Source organism: Lampetra planeri, chromosome 16, assembly GCF_965212315.1.
Source record: "Lampetra planeri chromosome 16, kcLamPlan1.2.h2, whole genome shotgun sequence".
In the NCBI taxonomy this organism is placed as follows: domain Eukaryota; kingdom Metazoa; phylum Chordata; class Hyperoartia; order Petromyzontiformes; family Petromyzontidae; genus Lampetra; species Lampetra planeri.
This window is the reverse complement of record NC_136122.1, coordinates 4434999-4461401: the sequence shown is the minus strand read 5'-3', so window position 1 is coordinate 4461401 and position 26403 is coordinate 4434999. Positions and strand designations below refer to the sequence as shown.

At 47.3% G+C, this 26403-nt stretch overlaps 1 protein-coding gene across 4 annotated transcripts in view; it reads left to right on the top strand.

Moving 5' to 3' along the window:
- SLC1A2 (solute carrier family 1 member 2) overlaps positions 1–26403 on the top strand; it is a 72784-nt gene that overhangs the window by 4473 nt on the left and 41908 nt on the right. The window contains exon 1 of one of the 4 annotated variants that reach the window (XM_078601382.1): positions 12020–12105. The exons of 2 other annotated variants lie outside the window; for them this stretch is intronic. The gene's annotated coding sequence lies outside the window, so the exon portion shown is untranslated. Of the gene's footprint in view, positions 1–12019; positions 12106–12173; positions 12255–26403 lie in introns of those variants that run through there. One more of the 4 variants, XM_078601380.1, reaches the window with a different exon arrangement.

The window sequence follows — 26403 nt, the reverse complement described above, 5'->3', positions numbered from 1 at the left end:
CCCCTCCAGTGTTCTGAAGTCACGGCCATTGCTCCCTGCAGAACCTCCCCCGCCCGTGGTTGGCCACCGCTCCTGGGCCACCACGTGGGTTGGCCCCCGCGTCAATTCCTCGTATTCGCGCATGTTCTTGGCGACCAGGAGGGAGTTGTGTGCACCTCTCACGTCAACGCAGTATGTGTTTCGGCTACCACGACGTCCAGCGCGAGGTCGTCCAGACGTGGGAACGGCACGCTGCTGTACGCCAGCGGGGTCTCGGAGGTGCCTCGCTGATGGTCCTGGAAGCGATGTGTGGCGATCTGATGGGGGAGGTCGAGTGTCTCCGTCACCACTCTGTAAGCAAGCCCGCAGCATCGTCTTCCTGTTCCCGAGAATCGTGGAGAATATGGCCAGGACCTCAGCATTCACCTGCGTAGGGAGCGCTTTTAACGCCTCCTCTTCACTGCCAATCTAAGGCTTTACATTTTCTGCCTGCGACAATAAAGTTATCCACAGCTGATGCGTTTGTTTTGGACCCACTCCCTGCCACTCCTGAGCCACTGTGGGCCACTCCTGTTCGGATCGTGCTTCCTGCAGCTGCTGAGATGGCGGCTGTTGCTGTTGCTGTATTACCGCGACCTCCGGGTGAAGTGGCTTTCGGCGTGGAGGTTCCAACGGTAGCAAAGCCTCCCTCTGAGAAGGCAGCGGCAGCTGCTGCTGTTACCACCACATCTTCCAGTTGAGGCGAAAGGTGGCTATGGCGTCACGACCTCCTGAGCCCGTTGGTGGCATGCCTCCCTCGGATATTGCTTGCAACAGCAAGGTGACCCCCACTACTAGCCAGCCAACCTTGTCTCCCAGACGGAAATGGCCTCCTCGCAGGCCTGTGGTTGTCGTCTTGGCGCTGAGTGTAGGGAGTCCCCGGGGGCTTGGGTCCGCCTTGGGCTGGGGCGTAGGCCCCATGAGAACGCCCTGCCAACAGGAGGTCTGTCCGGAGCGCCAAGAGCGATCATTTCACTCGACACTTCTTCCGTCGCTCCTGCTGGATCGCCTTGCTGATTTTTCTTGTGGCTTGAAACGAGATGCGTTTGAAGAACCCACCGCTGCCACCAGATGTAAAGGAGTCCACATGAGTAAGGTAAGGTGAGGGCTTCTTTATTTAGCCAGTGAAACACAAACAAACCCGATGGAGCTTTACCTCGAAAGGTGGCCCGATGTCCCGTTCCGGGACTCCTTTCTAAAAGTATATCTTGGATCCTTCTCGAACTTTCCCATGCCATCACGCCCGTCCAACCAATTACCTTTCCACTCCCCCAGTGGGTCTCAGACCAATCCTCGGTCACTGCAAGATTGTCCTCGCCGTTTCCAAGTTCCACCACACCTCTGATTAGCACGGTTGGCTACGTACGGTGGAAAATAAGTTCAACATACACACACTGGGTAGGGGGGGACTGATGGGTGTAGCCCCCCCCCGTCTCCCCGACTAAATATGCATCTTGGCATGGTAGCATGAGCCATAAAGCATACAACATACGTTTTTTTTTCGCATACATATTACACACATACATCGAGAGAGAGATAAATGTACAAGGAATATCCACAACACATGGCAATAGGAGCCAAAAACCGCGTCGTTGAGTGTAGAGAAGCTGTGGCCAAGGGTTTGTAAAAAAGAAACCATGCAAACCCGAGGCAGCGATTCCAAGCGCACCATTTGCCTGTTAAATGAATCCACCTCGTGCCTAACCCCCTCGGCTATAGCTCCTCGACTGCTTCTTTTTAACGTAACATCTGCGCTTTCACTTTATCCCCCCACCACTAGCTCCCCCCCGCAACACTCATTCACCCCTACTACCCCCCTATATCACCTCGTCTAGGGTCGGCTGACCCCCCCCCACCCCCCGCCAACTTGTAAAATGGTGGCACCGGCGCATGCGCCGACACTTTGCTCCTTGCTTCCTCTCCAAACCTCACCTTCCCTTACTCACCACCCACGCTCACCGCCCCACAACCTCCCCCGAGTCCTCCCCCACTCGCTGCGTTACCCCAAGCCTTTGTGCCTGCACGCGGTCTGCGTGCCGTTGCTCCGCAGGCGGGCAAACGCCGACCTCGCGGCTTGAGGTGTTGCGATTTCACGCGTCCTCTGGCAAGCCCCCCCCCCCCCCCAAAGGAGATTCAAACGTGTGGCCGAATCTGTCTTCAGTGCCTCGGTGGCAGAAAGCGACTTTTTACGCACCGCCTGCATTTAAAATTCACGATCTCTCCCTCCACCATTGCACGTTTCACTAATTGCCATATCGTGGAATGCAACCGACGCGTGGGGAGGGGCAGCTGTGGGTCATCCTTTGGGACAGGCTTGTCCCTGCCGTAAGGTAGGTGGACTTTCTAACACCGGCACATCACCCAGAGATGAGCATAACCAGATGCTCATGGCCCAGAGATGACCATAACCAGATGCTCATGACCTAGAGATGACCATAACCAGATGCTCATTGGCCAGAGATGAGCATAACCACGTGCTCATGACCCAGAGATGAGCATAACCACGTGCTCATTTCAAATATAATTGGCGATGGCCCTCATACATAGCCTCAACTATTTACTATATTTATTTGACCTCTCTGTGTGCTCTGAACAAATGCCATTGCCAGGGACGCCACATATTACATATTATTTCTTCCAGGGCCACAGTGTTACTATTTGACGAGAGTGTTATACATATTTTTGTTTCTGTAAATTGTGATTGTGCGCCACGGCCAATGCAGCATCGCCAAATCATATTTTGTCACTGAGAATGCGGACTAACTTGTCCAGCAAAGAGAGTGGTGGGTGTGTGCGCGCATGCACATGGTGTTTGTTTTGTATGTAGATTGTGTTCTGCGCACTTAGTCTAAGTCACGCTTTCTGTCGGCCTTTTGTGTCACACTGCACAGGAGTATTATTTCTCAGTTCTCCGAAGATGGGGGGATCATATTTTGTATTCAGTAATTTGAATTTCGTTACTGCGGCAAGACGCGGTAATTAAAACAGACGCTTGCAAAGCACATCTGAATATGTTTGCAAAGAATTGTGTTGCTATTCATGTTTGATGGCATAATGGGAGCATCTGCATCGTACTTCATACATAACATATGAATTACACACACATCTGAATGATATGGACGATGCATGATGTATAACAGTGGCCTTAAAAGGAAAATATATAATAGGTGATGTTGTCACCAAACAATAGAGGCCAGAGCCATGGAGTGGACACGAGTTGGTGCTATGAAGAAGGGCCATTACCCAAAAAGTCACCAGTTATAGATGTTTCATTTTAAGGCTACAATGTTCATGTCAAATGTATTGTGAGGTTGTTGTTGTTTTTGTGCTTGTGCACCAATGCCAAAGCAGCAGCAGTGTCACCAGATAATTCGTTATAACGTGGTACAATTACAGTCAGCGTTGCAAAGGCGCTTGTAAATAATAATCCATAGCGTTGCTCCAGCGGACTTCCTCCAAGATTAATTTGCTATTTCTGATGCTCACTGTCCGTTCTCCGCCCGTGCTTACCCTGGGACAGTATTATGGGATGAGCTTTCTGTAAGAGGGAGCTCGTATCGAACTCGGTGTGATGTGGCCGCGCGCGCGAGTGAGGGGGGCAGCCTGCAGAGATGCGACACGGTCGCAATCCCGGCACAGCGACGTCGTAACGTGCAGGGCGTAGCGGTTGCGTTTGAGAGGGTGCCGTCGGCTGATAAAACGCTTGCGGATGGGAGGGGGGGTCAGAGCTGGGTTGGCGTTGATGCCGAAAGCGAAGAGAAACCGACGAGAGAAAAGCATAAAGTGCTGTGATTCGTGAATAAGTTAGGGGTATAGCTCGTGCTCGGATGTGATTGGCTCGTGTACTGCCCTCCCACCCTCAACAGTTTTCGCCCTACCTCCATTGCCAGGGGACGCCGTTCTTGTCCGAAGCGTCCACATGTCGACCCAGCGTCAGATGTGGAATTTCTAATTCCTTGTGCATGTGACCAGGGTCTCAAAAAGACATTGACCACTCAATTTTCACCGACTTGTAGGCATTATTTGTATATGTACATTAATGTGTGTATTTCTTAATCAACTCCTGAAATCGAACGAAAACAATCTCAGTACTGGGATGTAAACATCTGAACTTCTGATTGCAAGTTGCATGCTGTGCTGCAGCACCACCCAGCGAGATTACCATACATGAGACCGCGGACAACAAACGCTGTCACGTGGAGCAGAGTGACCTGTTGTTGAATTGTATCGTCATAGATTGTTACGTTGGTCCGTTATGCATGGACAATTATTGCATGACCCTCCTGAAATAGTCATAAGACTCAGTGTGGCTTGCCTGGATAACTAAGTCGATTATTATAATAAAAAACCACTCCCCATATAATGATACATCACAATGTAATGCAGTGCACCTTTTCTCTGTTGTCAATAAGTCCCGTGACCCAAGCTGTCCGGGCTGGCCCTCAGTCTGCAGGGGATTGACGCAGGGACCTATTTGCTGTACTCCATTTGTATGTGGGAGGAAACGGGAGTGACCAGAGAAAATCCATTACAGGAGAACTCCACTTGTGCGTGACCCCATACCCGTGACTCCTATTACCCTCTATCCCTACCCCCTATTTCCCCATCATCCGCAATTATAATCTATCATTTAATTTATCACATATCACTGTGGAACGGCTCCCTGTTTTCCACGAAACAATTTGCGGATAATAGGAGTTCAGCAGCATATTCATCCTATTGTCCGATGTTATCCATGGCCGTTTCTCACTGTGGAAAAAAATGAATAGAATGCACGGATAATAGGATCTGCGAAGTTCATCTCCCCACGTCGGCGCATATAAGCGGAGTTCTCCCTGTACGTCTCTCGAACTCGAGACATAGACGCGTCACGAACCTATTTTGCCGCAACTGTCTCTCGCACACAAGATATCTCCGCCAAACCCCACTTCCAAAAATCCTGGGTTGCAGCCGTTGCAGCACCGTGTAGTGATTACTTTTTTGTTTTTCACAAAACGACGTAAAAACCCGTGAGTGGCCCTTTCACTAATCGCCGTGCGCTATTCACATTTACATCACCGCGCAGAATTTAAGTTTGACGCCCATTAACTCCAGTTACAAAACACTGCACGGCTCAGCTTGTCAGCAGCATGAACGCGAACAAACTAACCACCATTCATACTCCGGCCAGAATGCTTCCTTTCAAAAGTGCGACTGCAATACTACAATTCCTAGAACCACGCCTCAAGCAGCGGATGTGGGAATATACTTTCTAAAGAGGCAGCGCTGAAGTTGTGGATTTGGCCCGCAATTTATAAAAACATATATTAGAAAACGTCGTGTTCAATATGCATTGATGTGCACACTGCTCCATGAACCCAGGCACGATCCTGTGAACCCATACACGACCCGAGTTCGATTCTCGGCCACGGCTGGCATCAGTGGCGAATGACATTTGAACTTTAAAATCAAGGCTTAAGACCGATTTCTGGCATCTTCTGACTATTTTCCTGTTTAATTCATGTTTCCTTCTCTTTGTGTATTTGTATTATCACGTTACGATGAGTGTTGTTTTTCTGTGTTTGTTACACAACAGTTGCCTTCGTAAATGTTCGTTTTTTATCTTAACTTGTGTTCGGCGGCATGAAAGGCGCTCGAGAACTAGAGACTAATATTATCATCTCGCTGGGTGGGACAGCTGGTGGATGGCTTCCTTAACAGCTCCATGGGATTTTTTCCCCCGTACAATTCCTGGTCAGGGGTCAATTCAACTGAAGCCCTTTGAAGTTTTATTGAAATACTTTTACCACCCGAGTAAACGCTCAACTGCTGGTTGTTCTATGTGAAACTGAGCAGGCGCCCTTCACGTGACCACTTTGTGAAAGTTCCAATAGAAAGATCTCCCGTATAGCCTTAACAGACTGTTGGGGCAAGTGCTGTTCGAGTTTCTCACACTACAGCACACACGCACACGCACGCACGCACGCGCACACGCGCGCGTGCTCGCAGGAAGCCTTCTCGTCTTTAGCGCGGGGCACACCACACACACACACCCATTGTATACCCCCTGCCCCCAGATCTTTCCAGAAAGTTCCTCTTATGCCTCCTTCCCTCTTTCCTGCCAAACACCTCCCTCCTTCGGCAGTCCTCAGCCAATACCCCTGCCTCCTTCTTCCCGGCTATGTTCCGGCACATGTTTTAATTGAATTGTTTTGGGGTGTCCCCTGTGTCCTAACCTAACCCCAACACGAACCTGACGCACGTATCGACTGACCCTGCGATGAGAATGTGGAATTCCCCACCCACTGGCTCAAGTGAGATGTGCACCGCCCTGGACCCCTGCCAGCAGGAAGACACGTTACGTTTGATTGCTATGAAGTGGTTACGGTGCGCGACGTTGCCTTTGATGATGATGATGATCATGATGATGATAGTGTAGAAACAATCCTTAGAATAATCATAATTTCAACTTTTAACGCGCAGCGTCACAGTGTTCTCTCCTCGCTCTCGATGAGAGCGAACAACTCGGAGGTGTGAGGAGGAACTACAGACGAGCGGGGAAGAGAGCAGCAGCCAGTCAGTGAGCCGGCACCGAATTTCTCTCCAAGCTCTGTGGCCCTCTACATATCGAGGTGTTTTATCGGGCAATTAATGAGTGCTTACATGTGGGAGGAAGCCGAAGCGCCCAGAGAAAACACCACAGGTGTGAGGGGAAACACTCAGTGCCATACATATGGGACAGTTTGAGACCACATTTTCTGCACCGCTGTAAAACCTTCAAGGTATCTGTCGTTTACTTGGATGTTTAATTTGTCTCGGGGTATGATTGAGTCATTCATTACCCATAATGACAGACGCCAACCTTAGTATCCATATTCTTAGATATCTCATTTTCTTAGATATTCTTAGATATCTCACATTTAGAGGATGGAGGGAAACTGCTGTTCAACCACACACACATATATTTTTTTATACAAAGTTGTATTTTATTAAAAATGCAACTGACACTCGGTCCAAAAACTACTGGGTACTGTTACACAAATGATAACAAAAGGACATTAATCAATGACTTTACTCGCAATTAAAGTTAATAGGACGCCACGCAGTGCACGATGTGATGATTACCGTCAGGCAAACAAAGCAACAAAGATAGTTTGTTGTCCTTTCCCCGGTTCGCAACATACGGTGCAAAAGAAGTTCAACATACGTACATACAATCAGCTTTCAATCTATGCAGCACAGTTAAAAGTGTGTGCATACACTACATTCAGAATACCATGGGCAGGCGCCATAGATTCTGAGAACTGTTGTTTTACAGAATCAGAATCGTAATATGTATGTCTACTCAGCTATACAACCCTTTTTCAAATGTCCTTTAATATCAGGGTATATCCACGGCACCGCCTTCTCCTTGTAAGTCAGGGCATGGCACCTCGACGCTCACGGGAAGGGAGTTTCTCAAACAATGTGTGTGTGTGATCCACCAAGCCTCGCTGCTGCCCCCATAGTGCAGGCCTGCGTGCACTGTGGTCACAATAAAAGCGGACTCTGATGACGAAATCACCGATCTTGTTGATATTAGCCAATCAAATGAAGAGGGGGGGGGGGTAAAAACAAGACTCGATCCATGGGTTGGCAATTTAATGGACACAGCGATTAATGATGATTCACCCGTAATGTTTGTTGTTTGTTCATTATGGTATCGACTGAGCGGAATTCATACAATTAATATCGATGGAGGATCCACAATGACCATACACGGGGGTGGGGGGGCAATCTCTGATCGGTGATTTTGACGGGTGTACGATTTTATCGCTCCATTACAGCGCCACCACCGCCCGGCTATGATTGACTGTTGTTGCAAGTGGCGCGAATGTATTTGCAATTGTCTCTCGCTCTGATGTGTGGTTTAAAAGAAAACAACTTTTGGCAGATACCTTCTGACATTTGTGAGCTCTCAGTACCTTGGTCGGATTCCAGACGTTTCTTAGTCGGTGCAGTAGCACTTTGTGGTTGTGTGTGCATGTGCAGACTTGCGTATGTAGGCGCAGCCGTGCCATTGGTTGCTTCACTGTGCCATGAACCGATATTCCAGGCATGTGCAAAATCAGGGGGCATGTGGTGTCTGATCCCTTCATGGGCCTCCTCTATGTCGACTCAGCCATAAATCATTACCTGGCACACTGTGAACATCGGCACACGGGAGGCAATGGCACCTTGATGTGGTGCTGACCATTCCAGCCCCTCCCCACATCCTCTCACTTGTGCAATGTCGACCATAATAGGTCCTCACTAAGTTGAATTATGTCCTGTCAATGTCAGACATTTGTCCAGGGCAGGTGAAATATTCGATTTTGTGCGAAATCTGACATCAGTAGAAAGTGGTATCCAAGGCTGCCCTAGGCCTCCCTTAGGTTGACTCAGCCGTAAAATTAGTTGTATTTTTATTGCATTTCCCAAGGTGCCCCTTTAAAAACAGAGATGTGCGTCTTATTGGGCTCTTTCCTTATTCGAATTATAGATGTTTATCCAGATCGTTTTATATAGCAAAGTAGTTGTCGGAGAGACACAACAAGAACACGACTGATTAACGGCAGAATATTAAACTAAATTGAAACGATTTTTTTTTATTTTACCAGGTAAGGCTCACTGAGCTACATAGATCAGCGTGAATACCCGAGGCCCTGTTAGACCGTCTAAATGCGCCATTGTTCATTAAAGCTGGGCACGAAAGGCACATCAATAAGGTGGACCTGCTCGTTTGTTTGGCTATACCATCCTTGTGGGAGCTTTCCCCTGGCCTCTGAGACCAAGTGTATAATGGCCTGCTTCATCACATGGCGACCCGCCACGTCGAACGCAACAATGCCTTACCCACCCCTACCCCCACCACCGCGATGTGATAATGGCAGCCGTAATCCCACGGCAGCCCCGGGGGGTACGCCTTGCAGACATCACCAAACTCTCACCACCTGCAGGACGCGTGAAATAGCCGCAGCAGCTGCAGCAGCAGCGTGGGACGACCGCAATCGGCCACGCGACGACGGGGGCCCACGGGAACACTGCGGAGCACGACGCCGTCTGACACTTTGAAGTCGGAAGCATCTTTCCCCCTGTTACGTATTTACCTGTCCTGGTTAAGAATTTGCAGGCACTCCCCCCCCCCACCATCCTGAAAGCCGGTTATGATATACAGCAGAAACAGCACACACACATATAAATATTGTACCATTGGGATTTAAATATTTTCATTTTATTACAAGATTCATGAGCAAACATAGAGGTCTCACGATCGGTTGCTTTTCATAACATTGCAGTACCGTGAAGAGGCAACACAGGGGATTCTAATATAGGATCAGAAGCACTCATTAATTGGCCGAAAATAGCTTCATATATTGAGGACCGCAGAGCTTGGGGGCTTGTTGATGAGGGCTCACCATGCGACTGCTGCCTTCCCTCCCGCTCGTCTGTGGTTCCTCCTCGCACCTCGCAGTTGGCCTATCTCTGCGCGCGTGAGCGGTCGCGAGATGTTAACTACCTCGCCTGGTGTGCAGGTGGATGTGGGTTCGATCTCGACCCCCGACGTCTGGATAATTGGCGTTTGTGTGTTCTCTTTCCCCGTGGTCACGTGTATTTTTCTCTGGGTCCTCCAGTTTTTCCTTCCACATTTCGAAACATGCTTTTAAAGTACTTGGTTGCTATACATTTCCACGTGATAAGCCACTTCGTTGAGCTATCATTTGTGGCCAGGTCGCTTCTGAAAAATAGCTATGTAGCTCCGTGGGCCTTACCTGGTAAAATACAAAGTTTAGTTTAAAATACTGTGCGGCGAGTTATTGAAATGAGTGTTCTGCATAGAGTTGTATTGCTGTGTAATGTTATTGGTATCACGAATATTGCTCAGGGACAAATCGCACAGCATGTGCCAGATTTTGTCAGATTCTTGGAAGCAAAATAGGAATTGAGTCTGGATATCGCTTGGATGGGTAACCACCAGCACGCAATGGGCAGTTTGCTGTAGGCGTTGCGGGCAGCAGAGGGCAGTACAGCAGTAGCCATTGTTGTACTGTACTCTCCTTCCCTCCCCCCTCCCTCCCTACCTTTACCAACCAGCACTGACTGGCATGGTGAATTATGGTAAAATATCCATCATGGCCCTATTGACCAAATGGTCTGTATCTGGATTATGGATTATTATGAAAGTGTACATGACAAAATATCAACCAATACTGAGCGTCGATCCATAAATACGAAGGAGGCATCATAGCGTTACACTCCGCTGCTCCTGATGCGGTTATCTGGCTTGACCACCTGAATGTTCATCTACACCAGCCGTACGAAAGAAGAAGTGAGTGTTGTACTCTACGGTGACGCACGCCTGGAATCCAGCACTGTGGAGGCAGCGAGAGTTGGTGGATCACACAAACGTTGTGAATTCCCTTCCCGTGGGCATCGAGGTGCCATACACTGGCTCGCCAGAGGAGGGTGGTTGCACCAAGTGATCCGATCGCCGTCCGTTTCCATCTGTACGGAGTTAGAGTTTTGCCCCTTCGTGTGTGTGGGTTTTCTGCGGGTGCTTCGCTTTCCTCCTACTTGTGTAATAAACACAACTCATCGTTAATTGGCGAAACACATCTTGAAATAAAAACCCAACGCAGGACCTGCCTAAAAAACGAGTCATATGACTCAGTATATGCTCTCCTGGATAAACGTCAAATAAGTAGTTTGTAAATACTGCCCTGGTGCAATGGTCAGCACACTGGACTTGCAATCCAGAGGTCATCGGTTCGATCTTCCTGGTGCGGCAGTTGACACAATGGTGCAATAATAATATAATATAATAATACAATGGTGCAAGTTTATAAAATCCTCCTGGCTCTGCCCACCTGGCAGATGCGCCACGGGTTAGTGGGTTGGTTTGTTGTGTCTGGTTGGGATACATTGACGGGTGTGGAAGAGGAGGCTGACATAGAGCTCCTTCAATGGAGGTCCTTCCGCCAGCAGGACCTCCAGGGCTGCACTTTCACCGTTACAATCATCGACACCCGCGAGACGTGTTGCAGTGCTCTGCTGCAGCTTAATTTCTGTGGAGCGTTATTAAAGTCATTGCGACGGTTGTCTCTTTCGAGTTGCTTCACCTCGTAGCCTCTTGCAATTTTGTGCAGCACTCGCGTGCAAAAGGCACACTTACAATTGGCTCTCGGCTGGATAGATAAAGGGATTAATACAGTAAATCAATAACAGGATACACTAAAGGGCCGTTGTGATGTTGTCTTTTCTTGTAATTTAACTGTTGCTGAGTAATTGTAAGCATTGAGCTATGACACAGCACACACAGTAGCTAACTTATGCAACAGCTATGATGAATAGCTGTTGAAGTTTACCTAAAAGAACGCGATGCGCTATTGGCAATTCCCCCACATGGGCATTCGTACGGCTTGAGCAGAATACCGTATAACATCCTACCCAAAATTCCACTACGTTGTCTTAAGCATACTATCTCCCAATTATTATTATTATTGTTATTATTCGACACACTTGTTTAGTTGGTTTACCATTTATACTGTGGAGGTGGTAGAGACATTTTGTGTTTATTTATTGAGCGCTGTGCATAATAGATACGTTTGTGAGAAATAGGTAAAGAGACATGCTGGTATAGTGACGGAATGTTTTTTTTTTTATAAAAACGACATGTGCCTCTTTGGAAACAACTTTAAATTTTTCTAGGTAAAGCCCACTGAGCTATTAGCTCTTTTTCAGAAGCGACCTGGCCATCGTACGTGGGAATTTACATCAGCAGCCAAATTATCTGAACGAGTGTCTGTCTCTAAATGTAGAGGAGGGCAAAACCGGAGGACCCCGAGAAAAATCCACGCGACCACCACCAGCGAGAACACGCAAACTAGACAACCTCCTGCATACCATGCGAGGGAGATAGCATCTCGCCACCACGGCGCCCTCGAAGATTAGAGAGTGAGGCAAGAGTGATGTTCACGTTACTTTAGGGAAGAATTGAGCAATCGTCTACAAAACGGAGCCTCTGGCCGTTAAATGCGGGGTGTGCGTGCAGCGGACACTGGGAAGTTCAAAGAAGGACAGCCACAGGGGGTAAGAAGATCATGTTGAGTTTTAGAATGTGAACGTTGACGAGAAAGCATTGTAGATGTAATCAGGGAGAGGACTTTGCAATGAGTGGCGGACCTTGCAGGAGGGGGGGGGGCAGGTTCCTGAGACAGAGATTGGAGTGCCACTCGGAGGTGAGCGACCGAGCGGAAGACCTAAAGCCAGATTACGGGATTCTTTTAGGGCAAATATTGGGTGTCTAGTCTGGTGTGCTCGTGTGCAATAGTTGTGGGATTTGGCAGAAGGAAGGAAGTGGGATCAGCTGCATTGGCCATGAGAACGTGATCTTGATATTGTATGACTGTGTATGCGCGTAAACATGACACGTGCTGCATTGTATCACGCCTTCTGTACATTGACTTCCCCTTGTATATAAGGTGTATTAGTATATGTAACATAATTTGTGTGCGTGTGTAATGGGAATGCATTATGGACTGCTTACGGATAAATAATGATTGTGTGCCGTCTATATTTATGTGGGGATTAGAGGAGCGGTGGCACCGTGGTTCAGCACACGGTGCTAGACAATTCCATGTTCAATTCCTGGCCATGGATAAAAAAAATCAACATCAGTGACGAGCGGTGCTTGACCCTGTGCCCCGGGCCTTCCCCTTTGTCAGCTCAGCCCGAAACGGATGAGTACCTGGTGCGGTGTGCACACGTCAGCGGTGGGCAGTCAAAGGAGGCCAAATTGTGGTGTTGGCCACATTGGGCCAGCTGATGTGCTGGCAAGAGGAGCCGCTGGCTAGAGGAGGTAGTTGACAATCCATAATACAGGTTTTTTTGGGTAAGATCGTGTAAATATATAAATGTGTCGTTAAACCCGCCACCACCCGACACAGCCAATTAGTAAGGTTTGTCACGTAAACAGAACGTGCCAATTCGTCACTAGTACAGCACACCGGTGTGTTGGAGAGCAAAGCCACAACATTTACAATCTGAGTGGCGGGTTTAACGACACATTTATATGTTTATGCGATCTAACCCAAAAAACCTCTGTTATGGATGATATTGGTCGCGAAAGCCTACGTGGTAATCTCTGACCATCGTCACATTTCATACGCGGTTCGTTTGTGAGCGTGTCCTCTGCATGCGATACGTGTTTGCGTATAGCGCGTATGAATTACGTGTAAGCACGTGCAGATGGGGGTAATGTCATACCGGGGAATCTGCGCTCTGAAACTAAGTCATAATAACAACAACAGCAGCAGCAGCCGCCGTTCGCCACTAAGTGGCGGTGGTGATCTCACCACAGCGCTTGTGCCAGGCTAGGTGCACTTTGAGGCCACATTACGTGGAAGGCTCACTGCTGGCAAGGCACGGGTCTGACCCTGGTGTTCTGGGTTAACTGCCTGAGATGACTGGCAGTCACGCAAAGACAAATATCCCCCGTATAGCCTTAACAGACTTTTGAGGCAAGTGTTATTCACGAGCACGTATGAAGGCCGACACGGCCGCCTTTGTCTCCCTAGTGGGAGTGTTTACACACCGCACCAGGTACTCATTTGAGGCTGAGCCGACCTAAGGAAGCCGAGGACTGGTTCAGGTAATCATCACTGGTGTTGGCCATGAGCGGGAATCCAACTCAGGTCTCCGGGTTCGTAGCGCAGTGTGCGAACCGCTGCACTACTACTCCCCCAACAAGGTCACACAAAAAATACAAAGATCCCCTATATAGCCTTAATAGACTTTTGGGGCAAGTGCTGTTAGCGAGCACCTATGAAGTCCGGACCGGCACACGAGGGAGTGGGTGACAAGCATCACGCCCGACCGCATTTGTCTCCCTCGTGACAATGTTTACGCAACGTACCAGGTACAGTACTCATTTGAGGCTGAGTCGATCTAGGGGAGGCCCAGGACCGGTTCAGATAATCGTCACTGGTGTTGTTAGCCGTGAGCGGGAATCCCAGTCACATGCAGTACAAACACACACACACATTAGGTTTCCCTTGGCAAAGCGACATTTCATCTCAATGTGTGCTGCTCACACAGCAACCGAGCGCCTGTTTGATGGTCGGAACCGGTCACGTTGCGTTTCTCGCCCGTGACGTCACCGTGTGGTTACGGCGTGCGGTCGTTGGCGGCACGAATCCACAACATTTAGAAGCATTTGGCACGATGCATGGAGATGCCAACTGGGTGAATTTGTGAATGTTGATACAAGTATCAGGGCAAAGAGCCGGTGCCCTCAACCCCCTCCCTGAGTTCCTGGGTACATCGGAGTGTCCTGTTCTGTAGCATGCCCTTTGTAGCCCGCTGGTTCAGTGCGCTTGCCACTGTGAAAACCAGTTAGCATCCGAGTTGAAAGTTTGAAACCCGCTGTCTGCTCACTTTGTACGGGGGAGTCCAGTGTAAGAGTTCACTGACTAATCGATTTAATATCGGTTCTGACGCTGAAGGTGCATGCATTGAAGTGCGTGTGGAAATCAATTCCTGCGCAGTATTTATTTTTCGTTGAACATTTTATGTACGCAGAAATGTTAGCTTTAGGCTACTGGTACAAAACGATGTAGAACACGACAGAACATATAAGGCAGACGAATACAAGGATGGTAAAATCGATATGAATGTAAAGAATCGATTCTTGGAAAAATATGGTTCTATTTTGATCTCAAATCCACGACAAGTCATCAAATCATGGCAGTAGGGGTGAATCCATTGCGTGTGGCATCGTTTGCAAGAGCCGGCTCTTGTGTGCCTTTGTCAGTCGTCATAATCCTCGTCAGAATAAAACACAGAGTTGTACTGGACATGTGTGGAAAAGAGCTTCATAGCTCATCAGATATCTCCAGAATAAATAAAGATTCTGATTCCGTACGTAGCAACAAACTAGCCCCGCCGTAGATGTATTGATTCTCAAGTGATCCCTCACCTGGTTCGACGCAGGGGAAGTTGTGGCGTGCCATGGAAACCTCATTCAGTTTTTCTTGTTCAAGTTTTGTGAATGATCGGGTTATTTCATGTAAAGCGCAGTGAGGCCTTTTGTGAATGCCGCTGCATAACATGACGTTTTAATCCCTGAGCTGAATGTATTTCTTCTGGAGCAGGAGGAAACCGCAGTCAACAGTCCGTGAATGCAGAACTCACAACCGCTCACAACAACAGATCGGTGTCCCGCTTCCTGCAGGCAGCTCCTCTTCTTGCGAGTTGTGTGTCTCGTATATATGCCGATCGCTGCATGATCTATCCAAATATTAATGATATTATTTTAACGTGTGTCGATATGTCGCCGTCGTTTCATTGTGAGCGCGACGGAGTTGCAATCCTCAGAGGTCACCTGTTCCACCTCGCGGCGTGGCGATTTAAAACTAAGTTGTTGTTTTTTAAAATCCCTCATCCCACCTCTGTTCACCGAGCAGTAGAAATGGGTTCGCCACATTTATACTCTTTGGTTTTTCGGTAAAGTCACGTAGGTAAAAAATTAAATGAAATAAATTAAAACAACTAAATTAAATCACGACGTTTCGGGCGCAACACAAGCGTCCTTCTTCAGGCGGGGACAACGTAGCGAAAGCACAACCGCTTAAGTGTGTCAAATCTAGAATCGCCACAGTTAGTCGTTCGGCAGGTCGCGTACGGTGGGGTAAATAGTGGCTACTCCCACCTCCTTTCAACATGTCTTGCCGAAGTGGAAGAGTTCAAACAAATTCTCTCCAGAGGAGCTTAATGGAGTGGAGGTGCTCACGCCAGCAGTGTTGGGATGAAGGCATCGCAGGACTGTGCCGTTTACCTATTGCCACCCTCTGTGTGTTTTACTACTAATGCGTAATATCTGACCAGGTGCCACTACGCTTGGAGTGCCTGCCAACCCAGCTACACAAAGCCCTCTGCCTCTGCTTCGTGTCGTTGTGTGCGGCTGAACTCTGGAACCCGTTAACCTGGTCGTCTTTTAAATCTTCTGTCAGTCGCTCGCCACCTCCCTCAGATCTGTCCTTCTGGCTGTGATTAAATCCGTGATAGGTTGTCACCTTTCCTCTAGAGCCTTCCATTTAAATATATATATAAATCCAGAAAGCCAAGCCTATGGTGGTTAAACTGGAATGTTGTACTTACTCGTGGTGCACAGAGAAGTAATTCTCATCACATGTGCAAACATGCACCAACACCGATTATTCCCGTGCAATATAGAGTTACAGACATTTCAGGTTAGGTGGCGTGTGGGAAAACATTCGAACCCCAAGTGTGGGAAGGTTGCAACGTTTAAAATCCTGCTCGGGAGTCAACCTATTCCCATCGGCCCTTCAGGGTCAATAAAGTGAGGGCCATCTTTGTCGAAAGTCAGCAGTGATTGCCCTACGGAGAAACTGACCCCCGTTATGTTAACTTACAATAACTTCAAACCGTTCGTTAATCCGCTGTTGGATGAAGCCCTCCCTCATGGCGCGTCAGTCAAGGGGGGTTGCGTGAAGCAACTTCAAACTGGTCGGTGAGAGTCGCTGAAGAGGGGGGAACCTGGGACCAAATCTAAACTAAAACTAAACTATTTTTATTTTAACCAGGTCAGGCCCAATGAGCTATATAGCTATTTTTTCAGCGGCGATTTGGCCATAAATGATAGCCCAACGAAGTTGTTTATAATTTGTACATTTATAGCAGTAAAATACTCTAAATGCATGTTCCTAGACTTTGAGAGAAAAACCAGAGGAGAGGACCCGGAGAAAAATCCACTCGACCACTGGGATAGCACGAAAATTCCAAATATCAGGTGACTTAGTTACATCTTTCCACCGTGGCACCCAATTCAGTTATCACTGGCCCCATAGGATTTATGGGAAGCTGCGGTGTTGCAATGGTCAGCACACCGGACAGCCCAGAGGTCGCTAGTTCGATTCGATATCCCAGCGTGGCAGTTGAAACAATGGAGCAAGTTTCTTAAATCCCCCGCTCCCGGCCTCTGTCCACCCAGCAGCGGTATAAATGGGTTCACCACAATTAGGCGAACGGTGCGACCCATGTTTGGTGAGGTATATTGTGGATACACCAACCACTTCCACGACGTCTTGGCCCGCGTGGAAGAGTAGACCAAGTGCCTTCAAGAGCAGGTTGTCTCAAGCTCTCACTCGTGGAAGGGCCTTCTCCTTCTGACAGCAGTGTTGAGAGCGAGCCATTGCAGGAGCCTGCACATTTCCCGAGTTTTTTTACCACCGTTTTTTTTATAGGAACGAACAATTTCCACTTCTACTTCAGGATCTCTTGAACTTGAGTGAGATTCATACACTATGACTAGCATAGCGATTCGAATGTCTGAATTCCCCTCGTGGTCTGCACATTTGAAATGGCCACATTTCCCCCCTGCGTTCACGTTACCGCCCCAGCGCACGCGGTGAACGTGACTGATAATCGTGGACAGCGGCTCGTGAACGGTTTTAGGCTGAGGAATGCGTTGTCCTTTCACCTCTGGTCGACAGAATTAGGGTTGTGCACCCCCCCCCCCCGCTTACTTCCTGCCTCCCCCCTTTGAGGGATGGTATCCTCGATACGTTACGCTCTGCACCTGTGCACATAACAGCATTCCTAAGTGACTGCGTTCACCCTGGGTCTCGCAACTGGAAGCTTCGAACTCGCCGACCATTTCGGCGGTGAGCAGGGCTGCCAATCGAATTACCCGCAGATGCAAAACTGAGCGAGAGGTAAACCCCAATTTATATTTGTCGCTAATCATCCCAAGTAGATGGGGGTTCGAAGGTCAAGCGAGTCAGCCTACCGTGTTCAAACGAGCACCAAGGTGGCGCTCGTTCTCGTATAAGTGGCCCTCAGCCAGCAGTGGAAATTCCACATTCCTTCACGGGTACCAGTATCTTTGCCCAATGACCACTTGTGCTGATTTCACATTCACCACTCGCCACCCCCGAGGGACGATATGCTCAGTTGAACCACGTGTTGGTTTTGAACGAGCAACGTCGAGCTGGGGAGTTGAGCATCCGGACACACTTTGTCACATTGAGGTTTACAATTTCTTTTGACGCGGAACCCTCAGTTTAATCAAACTAAGCTCTCTTTCGCAATGGCATTTTCAAGATTCTGAACATGTATTTAGACTGGAGGAATCCCGTGAGCTATGCAGCTCTTTTTTCACAAATGTCCAGTAGACTTTGGAAAATGTAGATTTAAAACTTTCGTGACTGCAGGAATTTATATTCTTGGTTCTTTCGGTAAAGTCACGTAGATAGAAGAAGACTACTTGTGTTGCGATCGAAAGGTCGTGGGTTTTTTGCTTTTAATTTCGACTTTGGAAATGCTGGCCTCCGCGATAGTAATTTCGAGCTTTTTCTATCATTCTCTCAGAGCTGCGAATGCAAATAAAGCACTTGCCCATGCTCATCTTACCATCGGCAGTTTCACTCGAGTGCAACACGAGAATGCCTGCAATTGCCAGCGAGCTTATCCCCTTTTTGCTATTGCACTGCAGGTTAATCTGTGTTGTGGCTGTGATGCAGTTTAATGGTCGATCAGCATGATTTAACGGCCCTTTATAAATAATTTATGTGCACACAGGTACCTTTGGGAAAAGCCGCTGCTGCGATCCGCATACCATTCATTACATCAAATGCGATTAATCTGTCACTGCATTTGAATTAGTACCGAGGCAAATAAACATTCCTATTGACCGGCTCTTCGTGAACGCCTAACTCATTCACCGAGCAAAGGGTTTTGAAAACCAACCACGGAAGGAATGGACGGCTACGTTCACAGTCGAAGTCTTAAGCATCTCTATGTTCAGACGAGATTTTGGGGGCGGTGCTGATTCTGAGACTGTGGTTAAAATGACACACGGTGATTGGGCGAAGCTGTGTCACGGTGGTCCAGCACGCTCCGCTTCAATTGCGTCGCCTCGTCACGCCCCGCCGTACAGCATCCGCTCACTCTCGTCGGGAGAGAACGACTGGCTCGGAGGCACGAGGAACCACGAAGTGGCAGGAAGGCAGGCACACGATGAGCCGACGCCAACAATTTTCCCAAGCTCTGCGGTCCTCTATATACTTAGGGGTCATCAGCCAATTAAGGAGCGTTTACATGTGGAGTCCACCTTTTTTGCTGTACTGCCCCCTGGCAATCCAGGGTTGTGGCACCTCGACACCCATGGGAACGGAGATTCGCAACCGCCTGTGCGATCCACCAACCCTCGCTACTTTCAAAGTGCTAGATTATAGGCCACGTGCATAGCCGCCACCCGCTTTAAATAAACTCGAGCCTAATATGTACTTTATCATTTACTTCATCGCCAGCTATGGTTGCTCCACTGCTGCCTTTGCCAGGCCACCTTCGTCTCACACGATTTTTTCCAATGTAGTAATCTACCGAGGCGATTTTCTTGCTCTATCTCCGGAAACGTGTTCCGTACCTTTGCTGCCACTCTGTCACTTCTCTTGACCATCGGCCTTCGTCCCTTCTGGCGATTCATCCTGCCCGAGCCCGCTCACATTTATTGACAGTTCCAGTTACGTTGTTTTTAATGTCCTGTGTATGAGCTACAATTGACGTGGCGTATCCTCCTTGCTGTCTCTCAGTGAAATCCCAAGTATGCATACCAATGCCATTAAAACCAAAATGGTTAATTATCAGCAATGAAACGCAGCATATTTGAATCGAGGATACCTTTGGTGCCACCCTCGGCATCGGGGCACTGCACACTCACTCTGATTTATTATTTGGCATGGGGGGATGCTGCGTTGGCAGCACGAATAACATAAACAAACAACGAAAGCATTTGCCAATAACACTGTGGCCTTGAAAGGAGAAAGTGTATATCTTGACTTAAAGTGTTAATGACTGCAGGAATTCATATTCACGTGGATAGGTTCAAAGAAAAATAACAAAAACTACGACGTTTCGATCGCAACACAAGCGGTCGTCATCACCAGTTTCCTGATGACGACCGCTTGTGTTGCGATCGAAGCGTCGTAGTTTTTGTTATTTTTCTTTGAACCCATCTACGTGACTTTACCGAAAGACCCACAGAATGAGAGAGCATATCATTGGAGACGTTTTGGGCAATGGCCCTTCTTATCCGCACATGTGGTGAGTTTCCTTCGGAGTCTGTTAGAGCAAACTCATTGCATCTGAAAGCCGGCCTCAATGCTGGCTTTGGCGTTCCGACGCAGGAACAACGGCTTCAGTGATGGAGCATTCTCCAACTCACTCCAGTCGCTCCGCTCACCAGCGGACATACGACCCTCCTTATCACTCTCCTATCACTGTTTCCATGGTTACTGTTTCCCACTCATTGAATCCTCCACTCAATTTGAGGACCGGGTCTGGTAGACTGTTCCGTCTCATCATCCGTACCGTGTTCAATCACCACACTCCAGGTATGTACGTAGGTAACTTGAACTTCTTTCTCACCATACGTAGCCAACCGGATGTATGTTTGTTGAACTTCTTTTGCACCGTAGGTAGCCAGCAATGGTAATCGAAGGTGCGGGGTGAATGACAACACACTAAACACACAGAGCAGTTCTAAAGAAATGAGTTTTCAATCTCAAAATGAGTTTTAAATCGAGGCCACGGCGCCTCTCTGTCTGCTTCTTTCTTCCAACTTCTCAACGTTGGAATTCTCTCTCAGTTTCCCTTCTCACAATCGAGAAACCGATTAACTATTCTCTAATGCACCTTCAACGGTGACGTTTATTTCTGACCGCTTTGCCATTTTTGGTCCATTTTGGGCCTCTGGTCGGCAATCCGTGATTACAATGAAAAAAAAACATCCCATGAGCCACCCACGTATATCTGTGCTGACCCTTGATGTCCTCATTTACATCGGCATTGATTTGCATGCTTGAGTCATTGGCCTCAGCAGTTGGAGAGCACATGTAAATTCTACCGCACACCGGTGTATCACATGGCATTGATCTAAATAGCATAATCAGTGTGCTCCGTTGTCGTGCGATTATATTCATGGGACAGATTTTCAAAGCTAGCCTTCATATGCACGTGCAATATTTTGATTCCCAACTTCTTCAACCCAACCATCGTGACCTCTATTCTGAATCTGGTTATCACTCGTTCTCATCCAAGAGGGGGATACATTAGGGTAGAGTTCTCCACACGGTTGTCTCGAGGGTGTTTGCATTGTAGTCTATATTGTTTGCTTCTCCCAGATTCCAATCCTTGCAACTATAGACTTTGAGTCTATTGGTATCTCTATGGGTCCTTAGCTAAATCTGTGGGTCTCTCACTTAGTCTATTGGTCTCTAGCGAAGTCTATGGGTCTCTTTTACTGCAATGCTACAGGCCCTAGGTTTAGCAACCAAATTGGGAGATACTCAAATCTTTTCTTAAATACCCCACATTCTTGGAATGTTATTTCTTGGAAAGTGTTCCCCGTCTTCAGATTATTATTTGGTGAAAGCTACGTGTGATTGATGTTGTTGTGGTTGATTTTTTGTTACATTTGGTTCTGATCTAAATTGTGTTTATATCATCATTGATCAAATGTCCCCCTTTCTTTCATGTTGTATAGTTTTTGTTGTTGTTCCCGGTTTGTTGGCTGTTCTACCAGTTTTAGTTTAGCCTAATTGATGTTGTGATCTTTGATCTTGCAATGTGACTATGGTTTGTATTAACAGGGGGGTTGTTTCCAATCACTTGGAGATTGAGAGATGAGATTGTATTTGGAACGTTGCTTCAGTGAGCTTTAGAAACAAAACAAAAACACATATTCAATATTATACTAGGTACAAAACGCGATTTAATAAGAACAATAATGAGAGAACGGCAAGTGCGATTTCGTGGACATCGAATGAGAAAACAAGAGAGTGAATACAATGTTTTAACTGGGTAAATTGTAGGTGCAAGAAGCCGGGGACGACAGCGAATTAAGTTGCATGAGTGATTTGAACGATTGTATTGTCACCTGGAGGAGTATCTCATGCAAAGATGTTGGGCAAATATCACGGACAGAGCTAACTGGGGGAAATGTCGTGGTCGCCGATGTATTTTAGAAAAGGACGTGACACATTAGAGAGAGCCTTTCAATGTCAAAATCAAAAGACGAAGTGTCTCCCCGCTCGGGATAGTGTGGGCAGTGCTCGTCTCCAATGGCAGCTGTGAGCCAATGGTGGAAATTCCTCATTACCACGTTGGGGGGGGAGGGCAGTTTCTCCATTGGAAGACCACGATTTGACCTCCGAACAAAGTGGGGCTCAGTAAAGCACCTCGTTATTGTGACCTGGTGCTCGAAACGGAAATGTTAGAAGTCACCGATATGAAACCGATTTGCTCTGCACAATTATGGCTGTCGCCTGATGGAGGCTGGTTGTAATTGCAGGCGAAACGTCGTACTAGAATTGTAAATGTTGTGGGTTTACTCCCCAACACACCGGTGTGCTGAAATTGTAACGAATTGGCATGTTCTGTTTGCGTGACAAACCTTACTAGTTGGCTGTGTCGGCTGGTGGCGGGTTTAACGCGATCTAACGCAGAAAACCTCTTATGGATGCTCACTGCCGTTTCCCCTAAAAAATACTCTCGGTTAAGACGTTCCGAAAACTGCCGGTGCACACACATGCTTGGTGTTGCGAGAAGTGGCGGCATGGCGTAGCACTGTATATCGACACATTTAGACCGTTGCTTGCAATAGAGAAGCATACATCAGCATGAAGATTGGGCAGTGATCCCTCTTCATACCATGTGACCTTGTACGACACTAGCTCCAGATGCATGTTGGTAATTTCACGAATTACTTGTGCAACGGTATTACCATGGCATTACAAATGTAGATATACAGAATAAGCTCTTCGTTCGTTTAAGCTTCGAGGAAGGGCCATAATGCCTCAAACGTCACCCGCCTATAATCATTTTTGTTACAAGGCAACATTCATGATGATTGTTGGGAAGAAAGCGTGTTTGTCCCGTCGCTTGTGTAATTTCACCAGGGCAGTTCCGTGAGATGTTATTATTACCATTAGAAAATCCCATTTTAAATTCGTTTTCTTCTCGAGCGAATGCTACAAATTTAGTTTTCTGACAAGCTTTGACTAAAGACATTGTGCAGATATGCTTTGCTGTCATGAGGCTGTAAAGCTTAACTCGTTTATTATAATAAAATTAGAACATCACATCAAACGTTTTATTCACTCGATACATCTTTAAGCAGGGGAAATAATTCACCAGCCTCAGGTGGCTTGCTCGATAAGTGGGCTCGTGTTGGCTGTGTTATTGTCAACTCCAGGTTTGGTTTTGAGCCAGCCAATAATTAAATGAGGTTGGCATGCAAAGCCAAGTTGGTGGTCACGGCCACATCGGCGATGACTGCGTAAGGATAGGCGTTAAGATTTTTGTTTTCTCTCTCACCTGCTTCAATGCATTCTGGGACGGAGTCGCATTAAACCTGCGGCGATGTGGACCAACGTTGCCATTGCCACCGATGGGGCAAACTGGCAAGGCAAATGTGTTGCGGCTCTTTCGTCAAGATATGAACCTGGTCCCACTGCTCCTGAGAGCTGTCGTTAGTCAATAGAACAGATAACTGGCACGAGGTGAACCACCAATTGGAAAGCACGAGGGAACTCCATCTACTGTTGAGGCAACTGCATTGACCACCTGCATGTACCAAAGAAGAAGAAGTGAGTGTTGCACTCTATGGTGACATACATGTACGCCTGTAATCGAGCACTGTGGAAGCAGCGAGGGTTGATGGATCACACCACTGTTCTGAATTCCCTTCCCGTGTGTCTCGAGGTGCCATAGAATAATATTACGCCTAATTAAGCGGCTCCGGTAGAAGAGTGGAAGTGCAGCGGTGGTAAAATCCACGCATGTAAAATAAGGCAGCTCAAATGTGCAGATTATTTAATAACCACACGCATTCTACAAAACGCCACGATGCGATGCAGTGTACGTAAATTATTAAATAATCGCGCGGCACCAGGCTGTTGTACGTGAAATATTTATCTCGGTCGCCACGTTGCAGATATGATTTATTGGCTCTTTTCATCTTTACGGGGGCTCACGAAGCTGACTGAGCCCATCTTAAGCACGCGCGTATCGACGTTACAACCCAATTACGGTGGCCTCTTCTTTCCAATCGAGGTGCTTCGCGGTGAACCTCGATCTGACCTCGCCGGCCCACTCTCTACCCCCCCCCACCCCCAGCACCGCCGCCGTGCTACGCGAAAAAAAAATCAACGTCGACACATCACGCGGTTGAATCGTCGAGATCGCAAAATTGATTCCCATTGCGGTGTGTGCGAAATGAAGTGATCTGTTTTTAGTGGCGATCAAATGCGCTCGCGATGAGCTCATCTCAGAGGATGGGGAAAAAGTCATCTGTAATGAAATCCCAAGTGCTTTACTGGGGGAGGGGGGGAACGTTAATCTGCGGGGCGACCAAAAATTGTAATCATAAGGAGTCACAGAGGGCTGTGTTATGACCTTTTTGAAGTTGGTTAATGCCATGCATTCCCATTTTTATCCCTCAAAGGTCGAAGGCCAACCAATCATTTTCACTTTAAGCCTGTGACCTTTTGACGGTTGGGCTGGAGTGGGACTGTGTGTGTCAAGGATTTTTTTTCTATCAGTTCTGTTGATGTCAGAAGGAAGCACTTGGACACATTTTTGCATCTGAGCTCTGACTTGTACTTATTCAAGAAATTAACTAGATCATTGACTGTATGATGATGTACTGTGAGTAGGCTGCAGACCTTTCGTTGTGGAGTTTGAGCATCATCCCCGTGTATGCTTAGGTGTTCTCCAAAATTAAACAAAAACAGTCAATGAATTGGTCAATTTCCCTAGTCAGGAACCCTCCTGAAACAAAATCTTGAGACTCGGTAAGACTTCCCAGGGTGACTAGACAACATGCGTGTACGTGGAATGAAATATAACGCGCTGTAATGAAGTCTGTAACTGTAATTCAGTCAGGCAAAGGTCTCATATTAAGCCCCTTAAAATCTCTTCGAATCCTCCCTCACCAATCACCATCACCTTACCATGGTGCCTCAACCATACATTATGGTTATGAGAGCTTAAACGATATTAGATTATTTATGATGATAAATAACTACCACTTTGTGCAAATCAACAGTGGTTAGTTTACAGTGTTACCACTCAATATCTGCTTCTCATTAGTAGCAATCGGCAATCCCCTTTGCTAGTCCAGAACGACTGTCTGTCGCCATTGTCTCAGCTGTGGGCCCAAAGGTGGCTGCCGAGGCCGGATCCACAGACTCTGCGGTCGCAGCTCATGTGGCCCCCGGTTGTTGATTCCCCGGTTGTTGATTTTCTGGTTGTTGTTTTTCCGATTGTTGAATTTCTAGTTGTTGATTCTGGTTGTTTTTCTGGTTGTTTATTTTCTGGTTGTTGATTTTCTAGTTGTTGATTTTCTAGTTGTTGATTCCGGTTGTTTTTCCGGTTGTTAATTTTCTGGATGTTGATTTTCTAGTTGTTGATTTCTAGTTGTTGATTGTGGTTGTTTTTCCGGTTGTTGTTTTTCAAGTTGTTGATTTTCTGGTTGTTACTTCCAGTTGTTGATACCGGTTGTTCATTCGCTCTGCGACCACGCTGTCGTTTTTTTCCTCCTCCCTCCCTCCCGCCTGTTGTCTTCGTATGATTTCGAAGCGCAGAGCTCCTTGCAGCGGCCTAAGGAGCCATGCGTCGCACTTCTTTATCTTGGCCTCGAGGGAGATGGATCTGGAAAGATTGGGCAACTCGCAATCAAAGTGTTGCCACTTCAAATCCCAGTTGTGGGTCGGCTCAGTGCATCATCGTCATCATTCCTTCAATGAGTCAATGAAATTGTGACCACTGTTTGGGAATGTTACCATTGTTGCATTTTGGGGCCCCAACATAGAAATTGCGGAGTTTCCACAATTGATCGAGAGCTGCAAATAGAGATGAGCTAAATGCAATGCTCACTTGAGCAGGGATACACTTTGACGGAGACATTTTGGTGTAATTATGATTTTAAAACCAAATGCTTTACAGACAAAATGCATGTTTTCAGTTGTTTAGTATACAGATAATGACCAAAAGTAAATTTTTGAAGACTTTTGTTTTTAAAAGTGATTTCTATGAAGTAACTTTAATTCACGTGCATCAATTAGCTTTGACCAAATTTCCTCTTTTCAGAACAGATTTTTGTCAGAACTGGCCTATGTTGAAAGGTCGTGAGTCCAAATCTCGCTTTGTAGTCGACTCAGCTCATCATCCTTCCAGGGTCGATACAATGACAGTACTGTACCACTTTATTTTTAAAGAGCCAGCCTTGGTCACCTTGTGATACGCCGTCCCTGCCATGGCAATGTGGAAATTTCCACCACGTGCTCAGGGGCCTCCAATGGAGAT